The 14,426-nt window shown below is 43.3% G+C and overlaps 1 long non-coding RNA gene across 1 annotated transcript in view; it reads left to right on the top strand.

Moving 5' to 3' along the window:
- Nucleotides 1–5,864: 5,864 nt before the first annotated feature.
- The window catches only part of LOC138976539 (uncharacterized), a 28,300-nt gene continuing 19,738 nt past the window's right edge, over nt 5,865–14,426 (top strand). The window contains exons 1-3 of the long non-coding RNA XR_011459056.1: nt 5,865–5,962; nt 6,397–6,625; nt 14,178–14,309. This is a non-coding gene — a long non-coding RNA (uncharacterized lncRNA). The remainder of the gene's footprint in view (nt 5,963–6,396; nt 6,626–14,177; nt 14,310–14,426) is intronic.

Below are 14,426 nucleotides of genomic sequence, written 5' to 3'. Positions count from 1 at the left end.
TCAGCATCAAAATACACATGTTCTACCCTTTCGTCTGGTTTCACTTGATAATCAAGAAGTTGTTGGCTTCATTTTGACAAAGGAAAGGGCTGTACACCTCAAAAGTTTCTCCTTGGTGTTCTTTGTGACAATGTAAGTATGCATTAATGATGCTGTCATCTCGTGCCGTGCTGTTTCCACATCTCACATATTCCATTACTTGCATTTAGCTATAAAAAAAAAGAACAGAAAAAAAGAAACCATATCACTTTAACTTCGTATAGATGAGACAACATACAATCAAAAAGGTAATGGGAAATTATTAAAAAAAAAATGGGACCCAAAATGTAAACTGACCTATCGGCAACTTTTTTGAACTCAATATTTCTTTATCACTTTCATTATTCGTTTTTTGGTTTTTAAACATTTGCTTTAAATGCAGAATGAGATACACCCGGTCACATTTGCTCAGAGCCGGAACATTTTCAACATTTGCTCAGAGCTAGAACATTTTGCCGATCAAACACCTCAGAGCTGGAACATTTCGTTTTTGCCGCATAACATGCAGATTTCACCACTTTGATGCCATCCACTGATAGGAAGTGTTAAGTATATGCTATTCTATCATCAGGAGTACATATTTCATCTATAAGGGCCTTATATTGTCCGTTTTGCGAATTGCGTCAGAGCTGGAACAAACCTAAGCTCCGCCCATTTTGCTATTGCTCAGAGCTGGCACATCGATTAAACGAGTTAATTAATTTTGAGAGAAATCTAGAAGGAATCTGAAAAAATGTTTTGACGCCAAAACATTGCTTTTACATTGGCCCAGGGTTTGGGTGTTCTGTGTTAGTCTGTATCGAGCATGACCCCGAACATGCGCACAAATCTCCACTTTTTAACATAAATGATCAATTATTGCGATATATATATCTATTCATTGTAGCATCTATACTGTTCAAAAAAAGAAACGCATAGTTGCTACTTGCCAAATTTGTTTTATTTGTCGAAAAAATTAACAGAAAATCCAATATTTAGATTATTTGTTTGACATTTGGTATGGACACAGTTGAATGCACACACAGTTCATTTGCATCTTCAAATCAATCAGTCAATCAATACGATTGGGTGCCGAGGCTGTCAAGTCAGTAGGGGGTGTGACTGCCTTGAGCAGCAACAACTGCCCGGCACCTTCTGGGCATGGACTGGATCATATGCCGGATATCTTGCTGTGGGATGGTGTCCCACTCCTCCTGAAGTGCCTGCAATAGATCGCGGTGATTTGCCGGCGCTTCTTCTCGCCTGCGCACACGTCTGTCCAATTCATCCCAGAGGTGTTCTATCGGGTTCATGTCTGGCGACATGGATGGCCAGGGAAGCACCTGGAAAATGGTGGTCGGTGAGGAACTGTGTGGTGAGTCGTGCTGTGTGCGGGCGAGCGTTGTCCTGCTGGAATATGGCATCCTGGTCAGCCAGAAGAGGAAGGGCGTGTGGGCGCAGAATTTACTCCCCGTATCGCTGGGCAGTTATGCGCCCTTGGACGTGCACCAGGGTGCTCCTTCCAGCGGTATCAATATCAATATCAATCAATATGAAGCTTATATAGCGCGTATTCCGTGGGTACAGTTCTAAGCGCTTGTCGAAGAGTTGTCAACACAGGACTAACAAAGAAACTAACATCTTCAGACGGACACGAACCCTATCACACACTAGCAAACCCTGGTAAACAAACAACTGTTTAACAACAATGTACACATCAATAGCTAGGTCCAAACAAAATAATATTAAGCACAAAGAAAACACCTCTCACAGAGCACAGCACAAGAATGTCTTTTGGGGCACAACACATCACGTCGAGCATGAAAGTCGCAGCCAGCTACGGGAAGAACTGAGTCTTCAACCTACTCTTGAACGCGTCAAGAGAGGGGCTCTGGCGAAGCTCAAGCGGCAGGGAGTTCCAGACGGAGGAGCCCGCGGAGGGAAATGCACGCTGACCAGCAGATGCGAGTTTCGAGCGAGGGATGTGGAGGCGGAGAGGGTCAGCAGCAGAACGAAGGGGACGGTCGGAGGGCTGGGTGTACAGGTCCAGGGAGGATTGAAGGTACTCGGGAGCAGAGTCGTTGAGACACTTGTAGACCAGAGTGGACAGTTTGTAGGAGATTCGGGTGTTGACAGGGAGCCAGTGCAAGGAGCGAAGTAGGGGGGTGATGTGGTCTCGCTTCGTCTTCCTCAACGTCAGCCTGGCAGCGGCGTTCTGGACTCGTTGTAGGCCATGAATGGATGAGGCGGGGAGGCCAGCCAGAAGGGAGTTGCAATAGTCCAGACGACTGAAGATGAGGGAGACAACCAGCTTGACACAGGCGTCGTGGGTGAGGTAGCGACGGATGGAGGCGATGCGTCGTAGGTGGAAAAAGCAGGTCTTGATGATGAAGGAGATGTGTGTCTGCATGGAGAGAGTGGAGTCGAGAAAGACGCCAAGGCTCTTGACAGCAGGGGAGAATGGAACAGTCGCGTCATCCAGCTGGAGGTCGGTCACATTGAGGGAAGCAATCTTCTGTCGTGTTCCAACGAGAAGGGCCTCCGTCTTCTCACTGTTCAGCTTCAGCTTGTTCTCAGTCATCCAGTTCTTGATGTCAGTGAAACAACTGGAGATGGATCCAAGGAGATCGTCAACGTCCTCCGGCTTGGCGCTGTTCTGGAGCTGCGTGTCATCGGCAAAGGAGTTGTAGTTCAGGCCGTGGCGTTCGATGACCAGGGAGAGGGGTTGGGTGTACAGGGTGAAAAGGACAGGGCCGAGGACAGATCCTTGTGGGACGCCGAAGCGGACAGGGACAGGCTGAGAAGAGAACAAATCAGTGGTGACCGTCTGAGAGCGGTTCTGGAGGTAGTTCCTAAACCAAGAGAGGGCGGTGTCGTGAATGCCGAACGTGGAACTGAGGCGATCGACGAGTAGCTGGTGGTCGATCGTGTCGAAGGCCGCGGAAAGGTCCAGCAGCACAAGGGCAGAGACGAGACCGCTATCTGTTGCGTTCAGGAGGTCCGTGGTGATTCGCAGGAGCGCCGTCTCGGTGCTGTGGTGAGGGCGGTACGCTGACTGGTACACTGGCATCAGCGAGTTCCGAGACAGGTGGGCGCTCAACTGCTCCAGGATGATACGCTCCAGAAGCTTGGAGAGGAAGGGCAGGTTGGACACAGGACGGTAGTTCTTCAACTCGTTGACGTCAAGGCCGGGCTTCTTGATGAGTGGGCGGACAACGGCAGACTTGAAGCAGTCGGGAACGACGCCTGTGGCCAGGGAGATGTTGATGATATCTGTGATAGACGGCAGCAGCTTGTCCAGACACTTGGTTAAGAGGAAGCCTGGCAGGTGTTGATCGCCCCCCCCACACCATGACGCCTCCACCACCATGAACGGGTGCCTCATCCACACAGTTGGGCGCGTAACGGTCATTTACTCTCCGGTAGACCCTCCTCCGACCATCATGTCGCTGGAGCAGGAAGTAGGACTCGTCGCTGAACCACACGTGTCTCCAGTGATTCCGGACGATCCAGCGAAGGTGCTGGTTGCCCCACTGCACTCGGTTCTGGCGATGGCGGCGGGTGAGGACAGCTCCTCTGTGAGGTCTGCGAGCTCTCAAACCAGCTTCATGCAGGCGGTTCCGCACGGTCTGGTCCGATAATCGGTGTGGCCCGGGGAGAGCCTGGACAGAAGATGAGGCCGACAGGAAACGATTCCGGAGGTGGCGGAGCCGTATGAAGCGGTCGTGAGCAGCAGTTGTCGCCCTTGGTCTTCCCGCTCGTGGCAAGTCAGCAACGGAGCCAGTGGCTTGAAACCTGACCCACAGTCTACTGATGGTGCTCTGGGACACGTGGAAGTGCCTGGCGATTGCACTTTGACTTTGGCCTGCTTGTAAACGACCCAATGCAATTTGGCGGTCTTCTCTGCTCAATCGGGCCATCTTTCGTCGCTGAATTGTCGTCTGATTTCTTTGTGGCCAACAATCCGCTTTTATGGGTTTTGGAAGACATGGTGAGAGCTCAATATTCCCCGAGTTTCACGAGATTACACTGAAGCATGACGAGTGGTCATGCCAAATGAGCAATTTTGACATTGTAGCCACTGATAACGCATGCGTCACGTGCAGAGCTCACTTGTGGCAATGGACGAAAGGTCGACGACCAGATAAACATTTTCTGCAGTTTGGTGGATATCCTTGTAGCCATATAACTAAAATAACCAAATATTACAAGCTATGCGTTTCTTTTTTTGAACAGTATAGTTGCCTACATTTGGTAATACCCAAAGCATTTGTGAACGTTTCAAACCAAAAAGTATAGTGGAACTTTGCTTTAGACACCCAGTCTTTTCATGCTAAAAAAAAAACAAAAAAAAAACAACTTCCACCACCCTACCTCCCCGGTTTTGTAAAGAAAATCTGGCCTGAAGTCTTTTCATGCGCAAAAAAAAAATAAAAAAATCTAAGCTTCTGTCTGTGGCGGTTTGTAATTTGAATAACGACATCCAATAAAGTCTAGCAATTACGTAATTCCTTTCTAAGCTCTCTGTCTCTGACGGATACATATGAATAACGACATCCAATAAAGTCTACCAACAGCTGCGAAAACTTTTAAGAAACTTGAAACTCATCAAAAGGAATGAGTTGCACCTTGGGTCATTTCGGTCCTGAATTTCCCGACCTGAGCCAGGCAAAGCAGGAAAACAATACAACGTAATTCCTTTCTAAGCTTTCTGTCTCTGACGGTTTGCATTTGAATAACGACATCCAATAAAGTCTACCAATTACGTAATTCCTTTCTAAGCTTTCTGTCTCTGAGGATTGCATTTGAATAATGACATCCAATAAAGTCTACCAATTACGTAATTCCTTTCTAAGCTCTCTGTCTCTGACGGATACATATGAATAACGACATCCAATAAAGTCTACCAACAGCTGCGAAAACTTTTAAGAAACTTGAAACTCATCAAAAGGAATGAGTTGCACCTTGGGTCATTTCGGTCCTGAATTTCCCGACCTGAGCCAGGCAAAGCAGGAAAACAATACAACGTAATTCCTTTCTAAGCTTTCTGTCTCTGACGGATTGCATTTGAATAACGACATCCAATAAAGTCTACCAATTATCAGCTACGGAGACATTTGTCTCGAAACAAATACGCCGAGAGGCGTTAAAGTTCCCCTTGGTTTGTCCCTGTCAAAAAAAAAAAAAATTGGGATTACTGGTAGCTTGTTTGTACTACCACGCATATGTAACGCTATTTTGATAAAGTTGATAGTATTTACAGCTTTTCGGTCATATGTCTGGCTATCACTCACTTTTAGGTGGTAGATGTCCAGATATAACACGTGTTTCAGAATCTCTATTTTTGGGTGTGTAACTTTCAATAATGAGTGTTTTTATTTTTTTTTCTCTCAAAAAGTATTCTTAAAGTCTAACTCATGTTTACACTCGCATTCTGTTTATGTAGCTTTTAGAAATAAACAAGTCCAGATACAACACATTTTTCTTTGCGGCAAATGTCCAGGTATCCCCCCTCAGACACGTATGTGTGTGTGTGTGTGTGTGTGTGTGTGTGTGTGTGTGTGTGTGTGTGTGTGTGTGTGTGTGTGTGTGTGTGAGTGTGTGTGTGTGTGTATGTGTGTGTGTGTGTGTGTGCGTGTTTGTGTGCGTGTGTATGTGTGTGTGCGTGTGTTTGCGTGAAATATTGACTACGTGTTAAACAATTAACAAAACAAACTGCTACCCCTTGGTTCACCTTTTGCCTTTCTTCTTGTCTGATCCAGAAGCTTACTGAGGCAAGTAAGAAAATGTAACAGCTGCAGCGAACAATGCAAGAAATATTAAAGTCAGATTATCGTCCGGATCTATATCTATATATATGTATGTCTTTTGGTGTTATTAGTTTACTCATACAATTTCTGAAACAGGACGCTCTGTGACGAACTATTCTTCGTGAACATTTGCAGTATGTATTCACTTTATTTCAACTTGACGTAAACAAATTTAAATTGGTTTGTTTGATGCTTTTGAACTTTGCAAAATTTGGTGAACTTCCATCTACAACTGTAGTACGTAGCCGGGCACAAAGAATCCTTCTTTATCATGTATTATCGGTATGAAAATGCGTTCGTGGGATACCTCCAGCTTCGCTGGGATTAAAAAAGAATACAGCTTAAATTTCTGATCAATATTGACAAATCGCAAAAAATCATGAATGTAAACGATTACTCAGAAGCAAAATTTATTTCGCGCCTAAAGAGATACAGAGTTAATTTAACGGATTCAATAGATTCAAAATAATTCTACTTCAAAATATGCACATACAAAGTAACATTTAAAAAAAAAGGTTGTAAGAATCAGCGTTGGGCACTGATTAGTCAACAATCTTTCTTCCAACAGGCAATGATGACTTGGTTTCTGCTGGCGACATCCTGCCTGCTCTTTGCTCCTGTCGATTGTGGTGGCTGGGTAAACGATTGGAATCAAGATGCCCAACGTAATTGCTCGAATGGATCATTTCTGTCCAATATCGATAGCGAGCACAACAACGATCATGAGGACAGGCGGTTCCGAATGAGCTGCCGAAGCCTTCCAGTGAGTGGGGGTACAACAAGCTGTGTCTGGACGTGTAAGTATTTTAGTTAATCTATATTGTGTGTGTATGTGTGTAACAGGTGTAACCGTGTGCCCCTCTTCTCTAAAAACTCAAACAATCAAAACAAGCTGACACAGGTTAAATTAATAGGTTCTTTAATTTCCAAATGATGGTGATGGGAAATGTGTGGGAAACGGGGGTTTACATTCAATAAAAACTTCAATATATTCTACTCTCTAAAACCAGAGCAAACCAAAACAATAATTTAGATCCCAACTCCAAAACTATACTCTAAAACTATACTCCAGAACTATACTCTAGATCCCCACTCTAGAACTATACTCCAGAACTATACTCTAAATCCTGACTCTAGAACTATACTCCAGAACTATACTCTAGAACTATACTCTAGATCCCCACTCTAGAACTATAGTCTAAAAAAACCAAGAGACCCATGAAACTCTAATTTAAAAATCAGTCTAAAAAAAAACCCCATAAAAAACAATAAAAAAAAAAAAATAACGAACCCAATCTAACAAACCCAATTTAACGAAACCCCGTCGCACATTCTGCCCACTCCGCAAGACAACGCTCACATCTGAGTTTCCATCTTCTGCTTGTGACAGACACATCACGCAACACCGAACACAGCGCTATAAACATACCTGTTTCGTAAAGCCTTTGCTTAGCCTGAGTAGACTCTCCACAACTCTATTCTGTTTTGGAACTCTCTACCCTGTATGTGCTTTATGGTCTATTTGTCAATGGTATCTTTGTGTGTGCGCGTGCGTGCGTGCGTGCGTGTGTGTGTGTGTGTGTGTGTGTGTGTGTGTGTGTGTGTGTGTGTGTGTGTGTGTGTGCGTGTGTGTACTTTTAACATTGTACGCTAAGTTTTTGCTTAGCGCTTGGGTTCTTGGTGTTATGTCTCAGTTAAATGTATGCTTTGTTTGCTTGTTGATTTGTGCTAGTTTATTCTATAATGAATTTGTAAAGCGCCTGGAGCCAATTGATGGGACTCGCGCTATAGAAAAGTTATTTATTATTATTATTATTATTATTATAAAAAAGAATTCGTCCTGAAGGGGTGTCAAATACAAACAGACAGCAATTTTACCTATGCAAATAACAGAATCGGCTATTCCGCCAGACCATTTCAACACATAGAAAGAATAGTCTCGAAACTGTAGTGAATCAACGATAGCTTAGGGGTACTGTGATGTCACAATAGTTGAATCCACGATAGCTTAGGGGTACTGTGATGTCAACAACAAAAATCAACCCACTATAGCACAAGGGTACCGTTTGTTCACATGGTCACATAGGTTTGGTTTGACTACGCATGTTAGCGTTGACTTTATTCTTTCTCAAGAACGTGTACTGATAAAATGATAAATAACACTTGAGGTGCAAGTTAAAACAATTGTGGTCCGATTTAAATCCGTTTCGGGTTAGTGGATGGAGCATTCAGTTATAATCCTGTGATGTAATTGGTGACTTTTCTTGAAAGTCTCGCACTACCGAGAGTTAATAAAGAAGTGTTGGCATAATGCAAGGAATCACTTCGGTAGCAAATGAAACTACTTCCATTGTTTTTGTCCTTTTGTAGGATTTTAAACAGACACTCAACTGTGCTAACGTTTGCGAGAATATGACTACACATACCCCACAGTTTTTGTATAGTCTGAGACTGCCAACGGTCAGCCGTTTAAGATTTGTGTTCTCATTGCAGGGAATGGAGTATTTGTCTACTGTGTTGTTGTTTTTATTTACAAGAAAACACACGGTATTTTAATACAACATGTTGAACAACTTCTGTGACTAACTGTTGGTATCATTAAAATAAACTGAAGTTTAAAATTAAGCAACCTCTTATTTAACATTTCACTTAATGTTTCTACTTAATTATTGAGCTTTCTTGATGGTACTTACCCAAAGCGTGCTTATTGAGCTTCCTGTGAGTTGATGTTGACTGTCTTCATGTGCCAAACGTGACGTGAGCACAACTTAGTTTCTCCGAGGCTGTCACTTTGAAAACAAGTTTATGTTTCAGTGGTTTATCACATGCTAAAAGTGTCAGACATGGCACTACATAGTAACAATCGAAGAGTCGAGGTGGGCGATGGTGGGAACTGCATGTTTCAGGCAGTTATTGACCGTGTTGATTTTGTAACCGCTTCTGGTGTCGGTGTAAATATAGTTAACGTTATTTTGCAGGTTCAGCAAACATTTAACAAAGAAATGCAAACATTTAACAAAGCCGAGCAAGGAGAATGACAGGTCTAATGAAAAACAAAGAGGACTAAATGAGTCGGAAACGAGATCGCGTCAATACCGAAAACCCGAAACGGTCAATACCCCCAAAGTGTGCAAAGCCGACACACACATAAATACGAACAGTGTGTGAGGACGCCTAACTTGCACCTGCAAGTCTACTTTGGAGGCTCTTGCTTGCCACATTAATGTCACCAAGTGTAGGGATTAAGTTCCGCGTGACATCATCATGCCTATTTAGAAAAACTACTCTGCCAAGCACTGGTAGATTATGATGTGAAGAATGATCATCCAGCAATTGTTTCGGCTTTTAAGTAAACATTGCTAAAAGCTTATTGTAAAACAATTTGCACCCAAATTAAAGCATACATTCACATGTCATTTAATTCAAACTCTCTAGTTAAGGCCGTTCACTTGACTATCTGGATCACCTTTTGGAGTCACAGGCATCACGTGGCAACCGCTCAAATAACGGTACCCTCATACTAGACCAGACAAAAACGGAAGGGACCAATTAAACATCGACAATAAATCACAATAGGCAAAACTGTTCAACGTTTGCATACACGAAGAAAGTCAAAGTAATAATCTACCCAGAACATTATAAGATGTTTTGATGGGTTGTTGACAGACCAGCTTTTTTGTCGGTCCGAGGGGGATCATATCGTCTTTTGTTTCATACTTATTGACCAAGGCCGAAGGCCGCGGTCAATAAAATATGAAACAAAAGTCGATATGCCCCCCCGAGCTGTTGAAATAGCTTGCATATTGCGTGTGCTATGTTATTCCTACTGATGCAGGTATCGCTCGCATGAGCGGTGAAAAACGGGATTTTTGCATCAATTTTGAGGGGTATAATGACAAAAAGTGCTGTATTTCAGCAATGACTCAGTGGTTTGCTTTGAAACGTCCCGAATATTTTGCCAACATACCAGAGGCACTTCGAGTAAAATGTGTGATTGTTACAGGTATTTGTGCAGATGTAACGCAATGTTCCGGAAAACAACTTTTTAAACCTGTCATAGGAGTGTTCATTTGTGTCCACAAAAGTCCGGAATTCCCATGTCCACAGACACACGATTGGTAAAGACAATGGCAAACTTTCATTTGCGTGTAACCACTAGCGTAAATTTGCTAGTCATGCAAACACATGAAAAAAAAATGAAACGTTCACGCTGTTTCGCACTGACAGCGGTTATCACTGCGTGCCTCTCAAAACATGCTGCGGTCACGCTTGGCTGGGCATTGCTGTGGCACAGTAATCAACCTTAAAATATAAAGCGTGTTTACAGTCCTAGAACATTTGCGTCAGTGCTTATACGCAAAAGAAACTTTGGCAGTACCTGTATCAATCATTTGTCTGTAGACATGCGAAGTCCTGAATTTTGTGGACACAAGTGAACAATTCTATGCCGAGTTTAAAAAGTTTTTTTTCTCCGGATCATTGCATATGTCGTGCCTAGATCCTGAAAGTGCCTAAGTTCTTGAATTAGGTAGTCTCTTGCCTAATTCGTGAAATAGGCAACGGCTGTGCCTAACCTGTGAAATCGATGTTGAATTTTGCCTAATTTGTGAAATTTTATGATTTAGGCTGCCTATTGCATAAATTAGGCAGCCTAAGTCGTGAAATTAGGCAAAGTTTCGATTTAGGCACGACTGCTGTACAATTTAGGCAAACATGTCAACAGAATAGGCAAAATCCTTGCCTAATGTGTCAAATCAATTCTAAGGTCTGTTTTTTTCAAATTAATCAGTCTGTTTGAACCCAAAATCATCCGCGTGCGTGCGTGCGCACCTCTCACTGCGTTGCGGGTGACAACATATCAAGTCTGTGAACACTACTAACTACATGTGAACAGTACTAACTGTGATACAAGTGAGATAATAATCACACTGGAGCAATTCAGATAAACTTTCTCAGTCACTACTTCACACCAGCACCTGACTGTCAGTGGGATGCACACCTGTCCACTAGGCATGGAGGCGAGAAGAAGATGAGGTTCTTCACCCTTGTGCACGGATCCCCTCGTCATCCTCAGAGTCAGGGATCTGTTGAGCGTTCCAACGCTGATGTCAAACAGATGCTGACCGCGTGGGCCATCGACAACGACACCACTAAGTGGGCTGAGGGGCTCAGATTCGTCCAGCTGCAAAAACAACTCATCCCCTCATCGCAACCTGAACAATAGAACACCACTGGAAGTTTTCTGTGGCCGGAAGAAAACTTCTGGGCTTGAAAGAACGTGCCTGCCAAAGGAGGTCATCGCAAGGCTAGAAAAAGAAGAGGACCTTTAGGAAGTCCTGTCCAGAATGCAAGTTGCAGGTGGACAGAGCGTTGAGCCTGAGGCAGCTGGGGATGAAAATGATGAAGCAGCGCCTGAAAATTAAAACGCTGCTGCGGCAAGAATTGACAAAGAACTCAGGCCACAGAATTCAACTGAAAATGATGCAGAGGTAGAAGGTGCAGTTGGAGGTGCCGCCACTTCAAGTGTAGCTCTAGAAGAACTCGGTCCACAGAATTCAACTGAAAATGATGCAGAGGTGGAAGGTGCAGTTGGAGGGGCCGCCACTTCAAGTATAGCTCTAGAAGATCATGCAAGCATCTTGACGCAGTGCAGACAAGATGCACGTGAAGGACAAGAAAAAGCTGTGCTGAAATGCTGCGAACAACAAGAGCCAAGCTGGTTCCACTGCTGCAAAACGACGGCGAGCTGGTTCCAGTCAGCGAGTTTGATCGTGGGCGCCTTGATTGCAGAAATGTGCCTGGGGTGGTCCTGAAGGTTCACAACGACCTGTACCAAGTTGGCGCCAAGCATGGCATCATAAACACTATGCTCTCCCGCAATCTAATTATCGAGGCCGATTTCCAAAATGTCACTGCTGACCAAGTGAAGGACACTGTCCTACCAATGAGAAGCATCGCTCAGCTTCATTCAAGGCATGGAGGACAAGGGTTCAAAAAATGTTCTTGCAATGGAAAGTGCGATACAGCCAAATGCACTTGCAAGAAAGCAAGAAACCACTGCCATAGTCACTGCCACCCAAACAATTCATCTTGCAAGAACAAGAGCAAGTAAGCTCAGAAAATCGAGTTGAACTGGAACGTCGTGGGTATCCCTTTTTTGACCCCAGTCCAAACTGGGATAATGTTTACCTTTTGTAAACTTTATATGTTTGTAAATGAGGAAGAGGGGTATTTTTGTTTTGTTTTGTAAAATGTGTTTATTATAATTAGTCATGTAAATGGTACATGTGATAGCAGTATGTTTAAATTTTAAGTTTCATTATTGTTACTGGCGTTCAAACAGACTGACTAATTTGTAAAACAGTTAGACCTTAGAATTGATTTGACACATTAGGCAAGGATTTTGCCTATTCTGGTGACATTTTTGCCTAAATTGTGCAGCAGTCGTGCCTAAATCGAAACTTTGCCTAATTTCACGACTTAAGCTGCCTAATTTATGCAATAGGCAGCCTAAATCATAAAATTTCACAAATTAGGCAAAATTCAAACGTATTTACAACACAAAATAGGTGAATGCATGCCACATCGGCATGCACAATCAGGGTTGCTTTATTTTTACGCAAGAGCGTATTTTGAGATGTTTTGCTTTGACATAAAATTGTTGCTTGAAAATAAACTCTATTTTCTTTTGCTGCATACGCGCGATTTGGACGTGCTTTTCATTTCTCATCCCACATACGTGTGAGATACCACCCATGACACAACAATATCGTTCATCACAGTTCATGTGAATGAGGTCAAGTAAAACTAGTCTGGCAGGGACCTGTTTATCCATTGCGAATGATGCCAGAGTCACCGAGACAAACGTCATTATGGAAACACTTTTGCCTTTGATGTTTCCCCTGAAAGAAATTTTAGAACTAACATGTCACGCTATGCTTTCGAGAGTGGCGTTACTTTGCTTGGACGTCAAAGATTGCAGGAGACTTTGTAAGAGATCGAGGTTCCATTAGAAGCGTCTTCAATTTGTATGCGTCGACTCGGGGATGTTTTGTGCTGAAGGTATGTAAATACAGTATGTAGGATAAACAGAAAACTACATGGCTTGCTGTGTCGTACCAGATTTACGTTCGTTGCATTTTTAAATATTGAAAAACTCGCTTTCGCTCGCAGTTCAATATTTAAAAAAGCACTTGTGTAAATCTGGTACGACACAGCAAGCCATGTAGTATTCTCTATATTCAAACCTGTCAACAAATATGCGCGCCGGCAGAGTACATAGAGAAAACTATACGTACATGGCTTGCTATATCGTTCCAGATTTACACGAGTTGCTTATTCAAATATTAAAATGCGAGCAAAAGCGAGCTTTTCAATATTTAAAAAAGCAACGAGTGTAAATCTTGTACGACAGAGCAAACCATGTAGTATTCTGTTTATCCGATATACTGTACTTGCGTGCCTTTTTCTGCTTCAAACATCCCGGAGTAGACGCGTCCAAATTGAAGACGCTTCTGATGTAACCTCGATCTCTTCCAAAGCCTCGTGCAATCTTTGACGTCAAAGCAAAGAGACGTCTCTCTAGAAAGTATAGCGTGACGTGTTTGTTCTTCCAGGGAAAACAGCAAGGGCAAAAGTGTTTCTAGAATGACGTTTGTCTCGATGACTTTGGCATCATGAGCAGTGGGAAATCAGGTCCCTGCCAAGACTAGTTAGACACGACCCCATTTACATGATATACTAACGTGTGAATTGAACGATATTGTTATATCATGGGTTGTCTCTCTCGCGTATGTAGGATAAACCTGCTTACATCAATACAAGTCTGTCGTGGTTCTAAAACTCTCACGGTCAGACGGTGTTGTCGTTGCTCCGGACGATAAAACCTGCTCTCTGTGATACAATCGCAAGTCTGAACTAAAAGAACGCTCCGTTGCCTCATTCCCACCGTGACTTGAAAAAAATGGTCGACAGCGTCGGACAGCCTCTCTTCGTCGTTTCAACAATTTTCGGAAGAACATTTATAACTTTCTCGTCAGAGCTTATGGTGAAATATGTTTTTTGTTTTTTTATAAAGGGTGAGAGAAATGATTTAGCATTGTCAGAGCGGATTAAAACCTGTTTCGCGAAAAAAAAAGCGTCTGCCTGGGTGCAATACATTTCAACTGTGTGACCGGTTGCTTGTACAAGACAATCGGTGATTGCCTCACATGCAACGGATTGTGACGATCGAATCACAGCCGTGTGACGGTCTCATTACAAAAAGTACAGAACAGGAAGGAAGGTACATAGTAATTGTATTGATTGCTACTCAGGAAGGACTCTATTTGGATCATGCTTTGGTTGCAGCCGTTCTAAACTCTTGGGATGACGACGTTGGCCACCAGTGTCCTGACGGAGGCTATGTCGGTGGTATGACCAGCTACCACGACGACCACCACGAAGACAGACGCTACCGTCTGTATTGCTGCAATTTGTCAGGTATAATTGTATTTACTGCTAGAATTTTGAAAACGGCGCAGCTAATATACTGTTATATTACCGCAAGTATCTTGACTAATGCAGGTTAGTAACAGCTATTGTGTTTTCAGCATAGCG

The sequence above is a fragment of the Littorina saxatilis genome, linkage group LG9 (assembly GCF_037325665.1).
Source record: "Littorina saxatilis isolate snail1 linkage group LG9, US_GU_Lsax_2.0, whole genome shotgun sequence".
NCBI lineage: Eukaryota > Metazoa > Mollusca > Gastropoda > Littorinimorpha > Littorinidae > Littorina > Littorina saxatilis.
Note: the sequence above shows the minus strand (reverse complement) of the source record. Positions and strands in the feature narration are given on the sequence as shown.